This window comes from Pelobates fuscus, chromosome 10 (genome assembly GCF_036172605.1).
Source record: "Pelobates fuscus isolate aPelFus1 chromosome 10, aPelFus1.pri, whole genome shotgun sequence".
NCBI classification, from domain to species: Eukaryota; Metazoa; Chordata; class Amphibia; order Anura; family Pelobatidae; genus Pelobates; species Pelobates fuscus.
Window position 1 is genome coordinate 14,430,422 of NC_086326.1, and position 16,881 is coordinate 14,447,302.

Consider the following 16,881-nt stretch of genomic DNA (forward strand, 5'->3'; position numbering starts at 1 on the left):
ACGGCATCCATTTTACATTCATTGTGAAGCTGCATTCTTAGTGAGAGGAGGGACAGTGTAGCTGCTGCTGATTTGATAGGGAAATTGATAGCTAGGCTAGTGTATTCAGTGTCCACTACAGTCCTGAAGGACTCATCTGATCTCTGCTGTAAGGACAACACCCCAAAAAGCCCTTTTTAGGGCTAGAACATCAGTCTGCCTTTTTTTTCTGTGTAATGTAATTGCAGTTGCCTGCCTGCCAGCCAGCCTGTGTGTCAGGCTCACAGCATATACTGTGCCCACTTACCAGTGCCACCACTCACTCACTGGTGTCACAATAGCTTGCATTTAAACAAAAAAAAATATTTTTTTAATGTAGTATAATAGCAGTCAGTTTCCTTCACTAGTGTGCGTTTCAGGGCCTGCCAGGGCACAGTGTCACACCAGTGCAACTCATATCTGGTGTAACAGTAGTGTAAATTTTTTTAAAAAAATAAAATTTTGACTGTAATAGATTGAATAGCAGTTAGTTGTCTGCCAGCGTGTGTGTCAGGCTCACAGCGTATACTGTGCCCACTTGCCCAGTGCCACCACTCACTCACTGGTGTCACAATAGCTTGCATTTAACAAAAAAAAACTTTTTGGACTGTAATATAATAGCAGTCAGTTTCCTTCACTAGTGTGCGTTTCAGGGCCTGCCAGGGCACAGTGTCACACCAGTGCAACTCATATCTGGTGTAACAGTAGTGTACATTTTTTTTAAAAAATACAATTTTGACTGTAACAGATTGAATAGCAGTTAGTTGTCTGCCAGCGTGTGTGTCAGGCTCACAGCGTATACTGTGCCCACTTGCCCAGTGCCACCACTCACTCACTGGTGTCACAATAGCTTGCATTTAACAAAAAAAAACCTTTTTGGACTGTAATATAATAGCAGTCAGTCTCCTTCACGAGTGTGCGTTTCAGGGCCTGCCCAGTGCCACCACTCACTCATATCTGGTGTCCCAATAGCTTGCATTTAAAAAAATAAACTTTTTGGACTGTGATATAATAGCAGGCAGTTTCCTTCACGAGTGTGCGTTTCAGGGCCTGCCAGGGCACAGTGTCACACAAGTGCCACTCATATCTGTTGTCACAGTAGTTTGCACGCATAGTACCACTAATCGGGAAAAAAAATGACAGGCAGAGGCAGGCCACCCTGCAGGGGCCGTTGTGGTCGTGGTTCTGTGATTCCCTTTGGCCCTAGAATAATGCCCAGTGTTCAGAGGCCACGTACCCTGAACTTGAAAAGTTCTGAGACATAGTTGACTGGCTAACACAGGACACCCAATCTTCTACAGCTTCCGCTCGGAACCTCGATGCACCATCCTCCTCCAGCTTAGCTTCGGGCACCTCTCAAGTTACCACTCGCCCACCTGCTGCCACCACCAACACTAGCACCACAGCCGCTTCACTTGGTATGTCAGAGGAGTTATTTACACATCAGTTGGAAGAAATGAGTGATGCGCAACCATTATTGCCAGAGGATGTAGATAACAGGGATATGTCTCAGTCAGGCAGCATTACACACGTACGGTGTGATGATGATGATGTTGTCCCCACTGCTGCTTCCTTTGCTGAGTTGTCAGATACAAGTGAAGCGGTTGATGATGACGATGCGTCCGTGGATGTCACGTGGGTGCCCTCTAGAAGAGAAGAAGAACTGAGGGAAAGTTCAGATTGGGAGACAGAGAGGAGGAGGAGGAGACGAGTTGGAAGCAGGGAGAGGTCGTCACAAGGAGCTAGCGGCACAGTCATACAGCATGCATCGGCACCCGGGGTCAGCCAGACAGCACGCCAATCAACGCATGCTGTTGCCACCACCAGAATGCCGTCATTGCAGAGCTCAGCAGTGTGGCATTTTTTGTGTGTCTGCCTCTGACAACAGCGATGCCATTTGCAACCTGTGCCAAAAGAAACTGAGTCGTGGGAAGTCCAACACCCACCGGCAAGTCGGAAAGGATGCAGCAGTTCCAAAATCAATTAAAAAGTATGCTTTACACAGCGTATAAGGGTGATGTCACAGCACAACGGGAATCTAACAGGGGAAGAGGTGAAAGTAATTCTCCTCCTCCCACGACCACGCTGGCAAGGACAGGATGCTTTACAGACGTGTTGTTGATGGAGGACATGCGGTGCTTTTTAAGTCCTACGCATCACCACAGCCCTTCGGGGTCCACCCTCAGAGAACGACTCGACCGACAGGTAGCAGACTACCTCGCCTTAACTGCAGATATCGACACTCTGAGGAGCGATGAACCCCTTGTCTACTGGGTGTGAAGGCTTGACCTGTGGCCTGAGCTATCCCAATTTGCGATAGAACTTCTGGCCTGCCCCGCTTCAAGTGTCCTGTCAGAAAGGACCTTCAGTGCAGCAGGAGGTATTGTCACTGAGAAGAGAAGTCGCTTAGGTCAAAAAAGTCTAGATTACCTCACCTTTATTAAGATGAATGAGGGATGGATCCCGAAGGGACTGACAGTGGGCGATACATTCGACTAAAAAAGGCCTGATGAGGGGGACTACTTAACACACCACTCCTATCTGGTGGCACATTAGATTGCACGCGCAGTGCCCCAAATTTGAAGTAGGAGGACCGACCAAGCATGTTTTTCCATCTCCCGCTTCCTAAAATCGATGCCTTATATACACGTCCCCTGATAGGGGACGTAACAGGGATTAAACTGATAAGAATAGTACTACTTAACACACCACTCCTATCTGGTGGTACATTAGATTGCATGCGCAGTGCCCCAAATTTGAAGTAGGAGGACCGAACAAGCATCTTTTTCCATCTCCCGCTTCCTAAAATCGATGCCTTATATACACGTCCCCTGATAGGGGACGTAACAGGGATTAAACTGATAGGAATAGTACTACTTAACACACCTTATAATAACGCAGAGAGTGGCAATGCAGAGAGAGGAGTCTGAAGAAGAGGAGTCAGAGGAGGAAGGTGGCTTTGAGGAGGTGGAAGACCAAACACAGCAGGCGTCCCAGGGGGCTTGTTGTCACCTTTCGGGGACCCTTGGTGTTGTACGTGGCTGGGTGGAGGAAGAGACCTCCAATGACATCAATGAGGACAAGGAACGGGACATGGCTAGCTTGGTATCCAACCTTGTGCAAATGGGGAGTTTGCGGTTGTGCAAATGGACTGTTTGCGGTTGTTTGCGGTGCGTTAAACGGGGAGTTTGGTCTGTCACTGTGAAGCGGGCGTAACCCTTACACTACCTGATCGATACAACATACCTGATGTTTTAAAGCAGGTTATTCCAAACAATTTAGGAATGTTAGGTGATTTATGCCCTTTATGGATTAAAACCAGACTCTGCATCAACTATGTAATTTTCCATGGGAGTTTTGCCATGGATCCCCCTCCGGCATGCCTCAGTCCAGGTGTTAGTCCCCTTGAAACAACTTTTCCATCACTATTGTGGCCAGAAAGAGTCCCTGTGGGTTTTAAAATTCGCCTGCTTATTGAAGTCTATGGTGGTTCGCCCGGTTCGCCCGTTCGCGAACATTTGCGGAAGTTCGCGTTCGCCGTTTGCGAACCGAACATTTTATGTTTGCGACATCACTATATATACATACTATTGGCAGTACACAGAGAATTAGGGGATTTAGGGGTAATTATTTAGATTACTTAAAGGTAGGCAGACAATGTAATAGAGCAGCAGGAAATGCTAGCGGAATGCTTGGTTGTATCAGGAGAGGTATTAGCAGTAGAAAGAGGGAACTGCTCATGCCATTGTACAGAACACTGGTGAGACCTCACTTGGAGTATTGTACACAGTATTGTACACAGTACTGGAGACCGTATCTTCAGAAGGATATTGATACCTTAGAGAGAGTTCAGAGAATGGCTACTAAACTGGTTCATGGATTGCAGGATATAACTTACCAGGAAAGGTTAAAGGATCTTAACATGTATAGCTTGGAGGAAAGACGAGACAGGGGGGATATGATAGAAACATTTAAATACATAAAGGGAATCAACACAGTAAAGAAGGGGACTATATTTAAAAGAAGAAAAACTACCACAACAAGGGGACATAGTCTTAAATTAGAGGGCAAAGGTTTAAAAATAATATCAGGAAGTATTATTTTACTGAGAGGGTAGTGGATGCATGGAATAGCCTTCCAGCTGAAGTGGTAGAGGTTAACACAGTAAGGGAGTTTAAGCATGTGTGAGATAGGGATAAGGCTATCCTAACTATAAGATAAGGCCAGGGACTAATGAAAGTATTTTGAAAATTGGGCAGACTAGATGGGCCGAATGGTTCTTATCTGCCGTCACATTCTATGTAATACCCGTGCCGTGTGCATCCAACGTATCTTTATGAGGATTAGATGGCAAGATCACTTTTACCTTAAATTTAGCAATTTAGTTTTTAATCCGTTACAATTCAATGGTAAATGCTACTAGCTAGCCTTTAAAAGTTACAACTGCAAGCCATAGCTTACTAACCACAGGTGAATTTCTAATCACATGGGCTTTATTTTCACTTGCCAATGGCTAGTGACAATTGGAAATTCCGAGCTCTGTAAATATATATTTTTCCGTGACACCAGGGACATTCAGAGCATGGTTGCACATTCCCACTTACAAGGATTGAAAAAGAAGTTACTTATAAAGATTTTATTATGATGAATTAGACAAGTAATGAGGGCAATTCCAGAAATAGACTATTTTAAAATTTCCACTTGTTATTATCTCCCATCGAGTTTGAGGTCTTCAAAATGACTAGACTGATGACAACTAATATGTAATAGTTCTATCACCTAAGGGGAAAATTCTTCCATTTCTCAAAGGTATCCCTTTATAAATCACTGGCATATTTCAGCTGTGTACAATGTGCTATTGGTATTGTTGTTATTAATAATATTATTAGCAACATATTCTGCTGTGCCATACAATGGGTAGATTTACAAACGTGAGTTTACCAAACCTGCCTAATCCTTTATCCTAAAGGGGTTAATGTCTGGTTTATTAAAAAGGTTAATCCAATAATCATAACCACACAGAGCACTGTAGTTGCTGTGATGCAGGAGTAGATTAACAGAGATTACACAGTATCCCTTAGTTTGCAATCCTTTACTATCCTCCGACAGATTTAAAATAGAGCAACACAAATACATTTTAGAAGACAGGGTAGGTATGATAACAGTAATACAAATACACAAGTAACAGAATAGAAATATTTTTTTTTTTTTAAATCCTCTACCTCGAAGACGTTCGAGATCTTCCCGTATGTTTGGAAACACTGATTTTTAAAATACCAGCTGAATGTGAATATTAGAATGGTGGATTAACATAATATAATATATTGTAAATACAGATTCCAGGCTAAATCCCACCAATCTGTGTTTCAAAAGGCTAGTGTGGCCTATAGACATGTCCCATTCTATTACATTGACGTGCAAAAATGAAAAGAACTTTTTCATGTGATGCTTTGTTTTCTAAATGTAATTAGAGATTTAGCATTTTAAATTTATCTGAAGTCACAATCCAGTCCAGTCAAGGCACAGCCAAGGCACACAGCGCTTTTGAGGAGGAGAAACATACATAGCATCGGTTTCTCCCCCTTCATTTATTATGTCGAGTGATAGAAAAGTGCAGAACAATGATAGACAGGGAGGCACGACGGAGGTTCACAATTTCAGGGTGAAGCTAAATACAGTGCTACACTTTGAAGATTTCATTTTATTTTCAAACAAATGCATGTTTGTAAAATATTGGGAAATGTAAACATAATATTCAAGATTCTGGGAAGCAATGGTTCCCTTTTAAATAAATTATCCTTTAGTTCTCTCTGTCCATCACCGCCATATTCCCTCTTGTCTAAACTTCCCATTTAACCTTCATATTGTAAGCTCTTGGGCTGTCTAGATAAGTGTTTTGTATAAAAGACTGTGTTTTTTAAAAAACTAGCCAACAAGCTGGAACAGGTACAGCCCTGCAATCCAGCGGTCTCCCTGCCCAACACACCATCACTCAGCTCCCGCCATCGACAAACAGCCCCTAAGCAGAGGAGTGTTAGAAAATGGCGCCGGAGATGACGACGCCTCCAGCCTGCTCGCAACCCTGAACGCACTTACAGAGCTGGGGTTGGGAACCTCTCTATGAATTTTCTGCCGCGATTTCGGTGGGGAAACAGGAGGCACATCACCAAGAAGGTACCAGATGAAACCCCTCAAGCGCTGGCTCCCACCTGCCGACCCACTGAGAGCCGGGAGACCCTGCGGCAAGTAATGTGGCTTCAGGACACTGTACACCCACAGGCAGGCATCGGGTAAAGGGTATACTGTAAGAATATATGGCCACCCACCATAACTAAGGGCTACGGCATATGCTCACATAAAAACGAACGCTAACCTGTTTCTCATCACTTATCGTTTTCTCCTACGTTATAAATATGTTGTATCTTTAGTGAATGTGAGCATAACTCTTAAATCACAACTAAAGCACCCACAATTGCGCAATACATGTTCCACCCAAGCCCATTTTGCTCCAGCTAATATGTTAACGTAATGCCAATAAATCCATTGTTTTCTACTTTCAACCATTGGGAGAGTGTGAACTTCTTGGTCTCCAGATTGGCGTTACTACAAACGAACAGGACTTACCCCCCTACCTATAGGGGTGGCAACCTGAAGGCTTACTATATACAACAAATCTGTGAGTGTAACCTTGAACCATTGGGCAATTAATAAGACCACAACAGTATTACGCTATGTTGTATTTTTTATTTATGTTTTAGTGATACAAGCTGGATCCCTATTCCATATGTATCATGTTAACGTACTGGCAGAACGCATGGAGACCCATGGCCGGGGACTTAATCCCATGAAACTTAAACGTGCTACATAGCGTGCAAATCATTATTTTAAGCGGGTCACGTCTTTTGCCTCTCTTACTCGTGTAACTCTGAATGCTAAAATTGTTGAAACCCGCATCAAACGTGTTATAATAGTTTGACTATCTTTATAATATAAAAATTGTGCCGAGACCAAACTGTCGTATATATGTACAATTGTGTCAAAACTGTACTTGCATATGCCGTTGTGGCAGTGTAAGATGCATTGTTATCACTTGCACAACGAAAAATAAAGAATTTAAAAAAAAAAGACTGTGTTTTTACTGTACAGCGCTGAGGAATGCGTTGGCTCTTCATAATTGCCTGTAATAACACTAATAGTAATAAATAACCTAATCCATTTCAGATGCTGATTGGACCCCAGGCCTGTATGTTGATGGTAAGCCTTTGGGCTACTGATAGTCAAAACATCAATGCCACATAGCTAAACAACACTGATGCCCAATGCAATGTAGATTTTTTTTTTTTTTTACAATGTCAATTAGAGGCATTTGAAGAAAAAGCCAAAACAGATCAAAAAACATTGTGTAATGCGCCAAGTATTTTTATAACTGAACTTTGATGGGGGGAGGGAATTTTTGTGGTTCAGTAAAACATGCCACATGAATGGCATTGATCCTGCAGCTGTTGTGGACTGTAGAATTACTTGTTCGGCTACTCTCTAGGCTAGGGTCTCCAATGGCCTGAGTTTTCTCAATATTCCCAAATAATTGGATAATCCCAAAATCCTGAACCAGGGATGGTCCATGAAGGCGGTTCTGGGAATCACTGAAACTCCGAACTGCAGAAACTCAAAACTGCAATTATTAGGGAGTCCATAAATGAGCTGAGCATTATGGGAACCGTAGTCTACAACAACTGGAGTTTAACCCCTTAAGGACACATGACATGTGTGACATGTGATGATTCCCTTTTATTCCAGAAGTTTGGTCCTTAAGGGGTTAAAAGGTTACCCATGCAAGCATGAGATATAACAGCATACTCTCTAGTTTCCGAATTGTAGAGAATTTAAACTAACATATTCGGCCTGTTACCATAGCTGAGCTGAAGAGTTTTTCCAGATCGCCATTTTATACTTTTTATACTTCGAATTAACCATTTAGATTTTAATTCACAATTCATATTTTTAGTGAATAATCTTAATAAACAGCCTCTTGCCTTTCAGATCAGGAGAATCTCCAAACCTGAGGTGGAATAAAAGTCCCAATATTAAGGAAAGGCTGTGGGTGCTGGGAGTTGCAGTAGCCATCCCTAACTCCCTGCCCCTCTGACATCCAGCCAGACCCATGGCAGATCCATATGAGGCTCAGTGATGTCCTACAAAGGCCCCTGTTTCTCCTCAGCTTCAGCATTATCTGCTCTGAATAAATTGGTCTCTGATGACAATACATTTGATTTATAAAGCAGTGGCTTTCCTGATTTCCTGAGGATCATGAAGAGAGAGGGGAATTCATTGAATGCTCTTTCAGTGAATGTCTTAATCAAACTGACATATCCCTCTCCTGTGACTTTATTAATCCGGACTGAATGAATGAATGTAAACACCCCCTCAGGAGCAAAAGGATCTTATCAGTTAATGTACTGCCATGGTATACAAAACTAATAATACTGCACTGCTCCTGGATGGAAACACGGTTTTATTGTGGCTTTTTCTATCCAATGTTCTGACACCCAGTGGCTGACAGGTGACTGCCATTTAACGTGTCACCATCCCAGTGTGAACTCTGAACAGCAATGCTATTAACCTCTTCCCTGCCACAGGGACCTGACACTTCTTATAGCCAACAATGACATAGAGAAATGGGCAAATGACTACATTACTTCCATTGCCATGTGTTCACAGCGTTTGTGCTTGTATATACTGTAATAGAATGTTGATGTAATTGTTATTCAGTTGTTATTGTGTTATGGTTTCTGAACTCTAAATGGAATGTTTCTAAGTCCTTATCGAAAGTTTCAAAAAAATGTTACAATTCAAAACACAATGACATAGTCCACTCTAAATGGAATGTTGACCTCTTCTATGCAACTGAGTCTGTTTAAAAGATTAAAAAATATTCCTGACGCTAACTGGATATATATATATTATATATTTAATATATATATATATTAAAAAAGATAGATTAGTACTGTATATGTATTGCTGTCATGATCAGTATTAGTTCATTATTTGGGAGTGGAGAGAGATTTAGTATTATACAGAATTATAAAATGAGATAAATGAAAAGTACTAATATTGACCTAGTCCAAACAATTGCTTTTTTGTTTGTTTTTAAAAAATATATATTAAGCCAAATAAATATGAACTAGATTGTAATTGATTTTTTTTTATCATATAATTTAAAATATATATATATATATATATATATATATATGTATTCATGTTAAAATAATACTGTTTAGCAATGTTTCGAAAAGAAAAATGGCCAATTTATAAAATTGAGACTGAGTGATTTTATTGACTCCCAGTAAATGTGGGCTAAATGTCAATTGCAGTCTATGGGAGTTAATCAATGGGTAGGAGATTAGGTTCACTAAATAAAGCGAGTTGGGGTGGGAAAGCAAATCACTGCGATAAACTGCACATTGAAAAACACAGTGTGAAACGTTTGGATCGGATTGTGATTAATGTGGAAAAGGACAGAGAGGGAAAATATGTCTAATTTATTGAAAATTCCCATATCTGCAGCTCAGCATTTCAGAATATAACTGATACATGTCCCACTTGTATCTTCTTTATATCTGGAACAATCGATGACTGTCTCGAATGTGCACTAAGTTCCACTAGATCATTTTAATGCTTTGAACACACATGGTTTGTGACATCGATCTAAACACAATAATTAATCCCGAATCACAAATTAAATATATGGCCCTTTCAACAGGACAATTGAATCACATCTGAACAGGATAATTAAAAGGGGTTTGTTACCAAAAAAAACATCTTCTGTGAAAAAGGAAGATTTACTTAACTAACTATCCTTAACTAGTGAATATTATTCATATAATTATATATAAAATAAATAATATATAATTATAAACACACAAACACACATATTGCGATATTACAATGTGGATTCAAGTGGTATTTACTAAGCTGTGCGTTGTGTTGAGTTGTCTGCTGTTATGGGGCGAATATAAGCAGAATTGGAGAAAGTTCAAATATTTTCTTTAAAGTTTTTTTTTTTTTTGTTGTTTTGCAGAGTTAGTTACTAAAGTGAGAATTCGGAGTGAATTTAAAATGTAAGGCAGGAGAAGCCGAAATAAAAGCACAACTGACTGAGATTTGTTTTCCTTTTTTTTTTTTTTTTTTTTTTTTTTTTTTTTGCTATTTTGAGCCTAAATTTGAAATTCACTTTGAGTTCACTTAGAATTATCTATTTAGAAAATAATCCTGGGAATGTTGGGACTCAGCTCACTGCTACTCGTTCACTGAAGAGACACTTAGTAATAAATATGGAAACTTATCTTAATTAGTATGGAGTACATTGTCATTTTATTTCTGCTATTTTAAAAATCTAATTGAATTAGTTTATATTTTGTTAGATATTTTTTCTTCATTATTTCATATATACACAATTAGTTTAGTATATTAATAATAAACTGATAAAGCAATATTTAGACAAATGAGAGGGGTAAAAGCCAAGCTCGCCACACAGTGTCACAGACCTTTTATTTGTGCGTTGTATTGCAATTAGCTGTGACATTATTTGGGCTTTAATTATACTCCTTTTCTAAATTAGCCACTTTCTAGAGGGATTACGTGCTGATAAGAATGGATAATTGTGGTATTATTTCAGGACCAACTTAGACTTCTTGCATGTGTCTTATGGTAGAGGAATGTCTAAGGAGGTTAAATTGCTGCATTGATAAACTCTGTATATTTTAAGAAAGGCCTGTATGGGAATTATAGACATTATTGTAAAATATTTTTTAAGGTGATTTAAGCAAGTAATTTAAGTAGTTAAACAGACATATAACATTAATTGAGAGAATTGTTAGATAGATAGACAGACATAGATAGATAGATAGATAGATAGATAGATAGATAGATAGATAGATATTAAATAGAAAGTGTATAGATAGATAGATAGATAGATAGATAGATAGATATTAAATAGAAAGTGTATAGATAGATAGATAGATAGATAATGTATAAATAGATAGGTAGACAGACAGACATACATACAGATAAATAGATAGATAGATAAATAGATAGATAGATAGATAGATAGATAGATAGATAGATCATTTGAACCACCCGATAACTCACAGTTACATTTATAGATAGATTTTTAAAAATGCAAACTCTCGGCTAAAATAGTTATATTGGCAAAATATCTCCATTTTCTCTGAATTTAAGATTTTTCCCCTATTTTGGAATATGAATAACGCTCTGTAAATAAGAGTAACTCTCTGTAAATAAACCTCAGACTTCACAATCTCTGTGTGATGAATAAAACCCACTCTTAGTTTATCTATTTTACAATTAAATTATTAAATCCAAGCTTCAGAGTACAAACTGGACTAAAGGAGAGATGTGCGTAACAAAATCAGAAGGTCATTTCTTCTATCAAAATCTCTCCGGCAACCTTGGGGTTTAGGTAAAAAAACATAACTTAATAAACTAAAAACGGATAATCAGATACAATATCATAGATTGACTGAAATCTGTACATTAGTACCAGCTACAAGCCTAGAAATATCTCAATAAACTGGTAACTCATTAAACTAGTATCTGATTAATAAATTCAAATAATATCCTAGCTAACCATTCTATATGTAAGTGCCAAGTCCAAGCCTATTATTCCCTCATCAGATTGCAGTAAATGCGATACAGAACATTAACTGTTTGTAAAAAGCCTTACGGAATTCACAAATAAATGAAAATTAGTCAATTATTTGCATCCAACAAGTATGGACCTGGCTGTCTCCTTGGTGATAAGGAGTAAACACGACTTGAGAACCTTCAGAAGCTCTTTAATTGCAACATTGTTGCCGAGTGCTCTGTCAGCTAAAGGGTTAACCCATCGGGGGTTGGAGGTCCTTGAGTCCTTCGTCAGCTCCTCTCTCTGTGAGTGCTCTTTTTCTTCCTAACCACAAGAAGTTTGGTTGATGGAGCTGGCGCCAGAGGGTTCCCAGCAGAGTTCACTAGCCAGGTAGAACTGGAACGTGATCCTTATAGACAGGGGATTCAGGAAGGGAGATCCAGGCAGACAGAGGGAGGATCAGATCAGACCCCCTTATACACTTATACTGTGTCTATCACCGAGTAAAGTGGCCTTTCAGCTAAGGTGCCTCCTTTCTACTTATTGTACACCTCAAAGAGACAAGGAAACCTGCTATTTCCATTAACAAAAAACTCCAAACTATGCAGTAATTGTAGATTGTCCCAGTCTCTGACTGCAAAAAAACACATGGTTTGGGTCTTATTTCTAAGATTACGCTGCATCTATTATTATTTTATTGTATTATGTCTTTCTATCTATCTATCTATCTATCTATCTATCTCTCTCTCTCTCTCTAACCATCTATCTATCTATCTATCTATCTATCTATCTAACTATCTGTCTAACTATCTGTCTGTCTGTCTGTCTGTCTGTCTATCTATCTGTCTATCTATCTGTCTATCTATCTGTCTGTCTATCTGTCTGTCTATCTATCTATCTATCTGTCTATCTGTCTATCTGTCTATCTATCTCTCTCTCTCTAACTATCTATCTATCTATCTCTCTCTCTCTAACTATCTATCTATCTATCTCTCTATCTATCTATCTATCTATCTATCTATCTATCTAACTGTCTGTCTGTCTGTCTGTCTGTCTGTCTGTCTGTCTGTCTGTCTGTCTGTCTATCTATCTATCTATCTCTATATCTATCTATCTATCTCTCTATCTATGATCTATTTATCTATCTATCTCTCTCTATCGATCTATCATCTATGTATCTCTCTCTCTCTCTCTCTCTCTCTCTCTCTCTCTCTCTATCTATCTATCTATCTATCTACTTATCTAGCTATCTAATATTATTATCACTTAAAAAAAAAAAAAAGTTTTATCATTAATAAACATTTAAACCAGCCTAGAAGGAAGTAAAGATATTAGGGTTCCTATTTAAATTTAGGATGTAATCAACTTTACAAACTGTATAATTGTTACAACTAATTGATACTGATAATAAATAATCTGTGTGTTTATTTATATTGCAGCTCAGACAATGAGACACATTGTATCAGGTTTGTCTCCTTGTTATTGTTTGCTGTGCATGTTTACAAACACAGTGTGTGACCCTTGTGCTTTATGTTACACTGGTGTTGCCAATTAACAGTAAATACAGGCAGTGAAAGTCGGTCCCTCTATTGTTATTGACACCTAACAAACCGTGAATGGATAATATTTATTTAGCAATTAGCAGTAAAGGGAGGCGATTGGCAGCTTTAGTAATAGCCCAGCTCTCTCCAAAACGTTCAATAAATTCTATTGGGTGAATGGAGAAACTCTGTATGTTTAAACAGATGGGAGAGAGGAGCTGGATCTCTCCTGACATATGGCCAATGTTATAGATACAGAGAAACCTTTGGATACTTTTACTCCAAATTTTGTATGATGAATCCTGAAACTTGTCTGGTTATCTCAATTATCTAGTTAGCAGTCTAGTATGCGTTAGTGTTAGTAAATACATTTGTGTGTGTGTGTGTGTGTGTGTAAGCAAATACATATCTGTGTGTCTCTGTATGTTTCTGTAAATAAATATATATATACACGTGTGTGTGTGTGTGTTTGTGTAAGTAAATAAATATGTGCGTGTGTGTTTGTGTAAGTAAATATATATACACGTGTGTCTGTGTGTATGTGTGGATAGAGAGAGAGAAAGAGAGAGAGAAACACACACACAGACAGACAGACAGATAGGCAGACAGACAGACAGACAGACGGATGGATGGATGGATGGATGAATGAATGAATGTGTAGATGGACAGACAGATCCGAATTTAATGTATCACACGGGAAGTTATATAATTTGTATGTCTCAGTCTGTCAGTATGTCTGTCTGTCTAATGAAGGGGGATTACTGCATAAAAAGAGTTTTATTTGTGTTTAGAAAGAAGAGCCGTTACTTTTGGCAAAATACAGCCTTCCCTCTAAATTATTTACCTGGGTATTAAAATGTTCCAGTTTTTGCTAATGGGTTGACATGCTAAATCTGAGAGGCGGACCATCCCATGAAATGTTAATGTCGGTCAATTGCTGGGCAAAAAAAAGGATCTCATATGAAATATTCATATATTAATGCGAGACGAATACTGTCTGGTAGCGCCTGCAATCAATGCTGTATAATGCACTCTGTGCCCTGTCCCAGCTAGGGGGAGATTCACTTCCAAAATCCCAGCAAGCGATATCTCACACTGCAACAAAGTGACCAGCTCCAGCCTCCAGGCTATGGGCCCACAATAACTGACACGGTACTTACTAAGGGGACAATCGGAAGGGAAGTTTACATTTAAGGTCAATATAACCTCATTGAAAACATTTTCGAAGTCAGCTCTGCTGCCAATTCAGCAACTTTAGCTCATTTCAAATTCACTTTAAACTCACTTTAAAGTCTCATATTAGTAAATAACACCGATACATTCTATTAGATCTGGGAAGTCAGAGGGGAGAGAGAGAGAGAGAGAGAGAGAGAGAGAGAGAGAGAGATACATGCATACAAACGTAGACAGACAGATATAGATTGATAGATAGATAGAGAGATAGAGAGATAGAGAGATAGAGACATGCATACAAACATAGATAGACAGACAGACAGACAGACAGAGATAGATTAGATAGATAGATAGATAGATAGATAGATAGATAGATAGATGATAGATAGATAGATAGATATTGTATAGATAGATAGATAGATAGATAGATAGATAGACAGACATACAGATAGATAGATAGATAGATAGATAGATAGATAGATATTGTATAGATGGATAGATTGATTGATAGATAGATAAATATTGTATAGATAGATAGATTGATTGATAGATAGATAAATATTGTATAGATAGATAGATTGATTGATAGATAGATAAATATTGTATAGATAGATAGATACATGGATAGACAGAAAGAGAGAGAGAAAGAGAGCGGATGGAGATATTGTTTTTCTCTGTGTGTGTTGTGAGAGGGGGGTTTGACTCCCTCTCTGTGAGAGCCTCACTCTGTATGGAGACAATGGACAGGACACTTTGTCACTTAGCTGACTTTGAAGTAAAGCTGTTTGGAAGCAGGATGTCCCCACTCGAGTTCAATGACATAACCCCCAGCCCCCTCCAAGGAATAATAAGCTTGACGTTGAAATGCACCAGATATACTTCAATGGCCCCAAATAATAAGGAAAACAAAGTGTGTGTGTGTGTGTGTGTGTTTAACTTTTAGTAACATTAACTAAACTATTGGCCCCAGTGTCCAACGCTAACATAAGGGGTTAATATCGGTGATCCAATGTTTCATTCTGTCCTGTGAGAACTTATAGGGGTTTATTCACCAAACACCTGCAGGTACACAGAACACAGACATGTAGAATGTGGGAAACAGTAACTGTTTGATCAATTCTCCACCCTGTGTTACACATTGTCTGTTTAAGCCTTGATTGTAACATTTGAAATCCACAATTCGGAGTTCAGTGAATACTGTCCCCTATCTACTTACAGTATACTTTCCAGGAACCTGATATATATTTACATCTGATTAATGTAATGACAACACACTGACACACAGACCTGCACTTCCATCTGAGTGTATTTAGTGAATATTCCCTGTGTACTACATGCAGTTTATAGTATCTTTATATTGATACATTGACACACACAATCCATGCAGTTTATAGTATCTACATATTGATACATTTCCTTCTTGTAATATTTGTAAATATATATATATATATATATTATAGTGCTTTCTAAAGGCTGGGATCTGCACATCGGCGATATATCTGGACGAATTGTTCCAGAAGCCCATTTAATTGTGTATAATTCTTGCCCAGTGTATTGACACACACAATCCATGCAGTTTATAGTATCTTTATATTGATACATTGACACACACACACACAATCCATGCAGTTTATCGTATCTTTATATTTATACATTGACACACACACAATCCATGCAGTTTATAGTATCTTTATATTTATACATTGACACACACAATCCATGCAGCTTATAGTATCTTTATATTGATACATTGACACACACAATCCATGCAGTTTATAGTATCTTTATATTTATACATTGACACACACAATCCATGCAGTTTATAGTATCTTTATATTGATACATTGACACACACAATCCATGCAGCTTATAGTATCTTTATATTGATACATTGACACACACACACAATCCATGCAGTTTATATTATCTTTATATTGATACATTGACACACACACACAATCCATGCAGTTTATATTATCTTTATATTGATACATTGACACACACACACAATCCATGCAGTTTATATTATCTTTATATTGATACATTGACACACACACACAATCCATGCAGTTTATATTATCTTTATATTGATACATTGACACACACAATCCATGCAGTTTATAGTATCTTTATATTGATACATTGATACACACACACACAATCCATGCAGTTTATAGTATCTTTATATTGATACATTGACACACACACACAATCCATGCAGTTTATAGTATCTTTATATTTATACATTGACACACACACAATCCATGCAGTTTATAGTATCTTTATATTTATACATTGACACACACACAATCCATGCAGTTTATAGTATCTTTATATTGATACATTGACACACACAATCCATGCAGTTTATAGTATCTTTATATTGATACATTGACACACACACACAATCCATGCAGTTTATAGTATCTTTATATTTATACATTGACACACACACAATCCATGCAGTTTATAGTATCTTTATATTGATACATTGACACACACAAT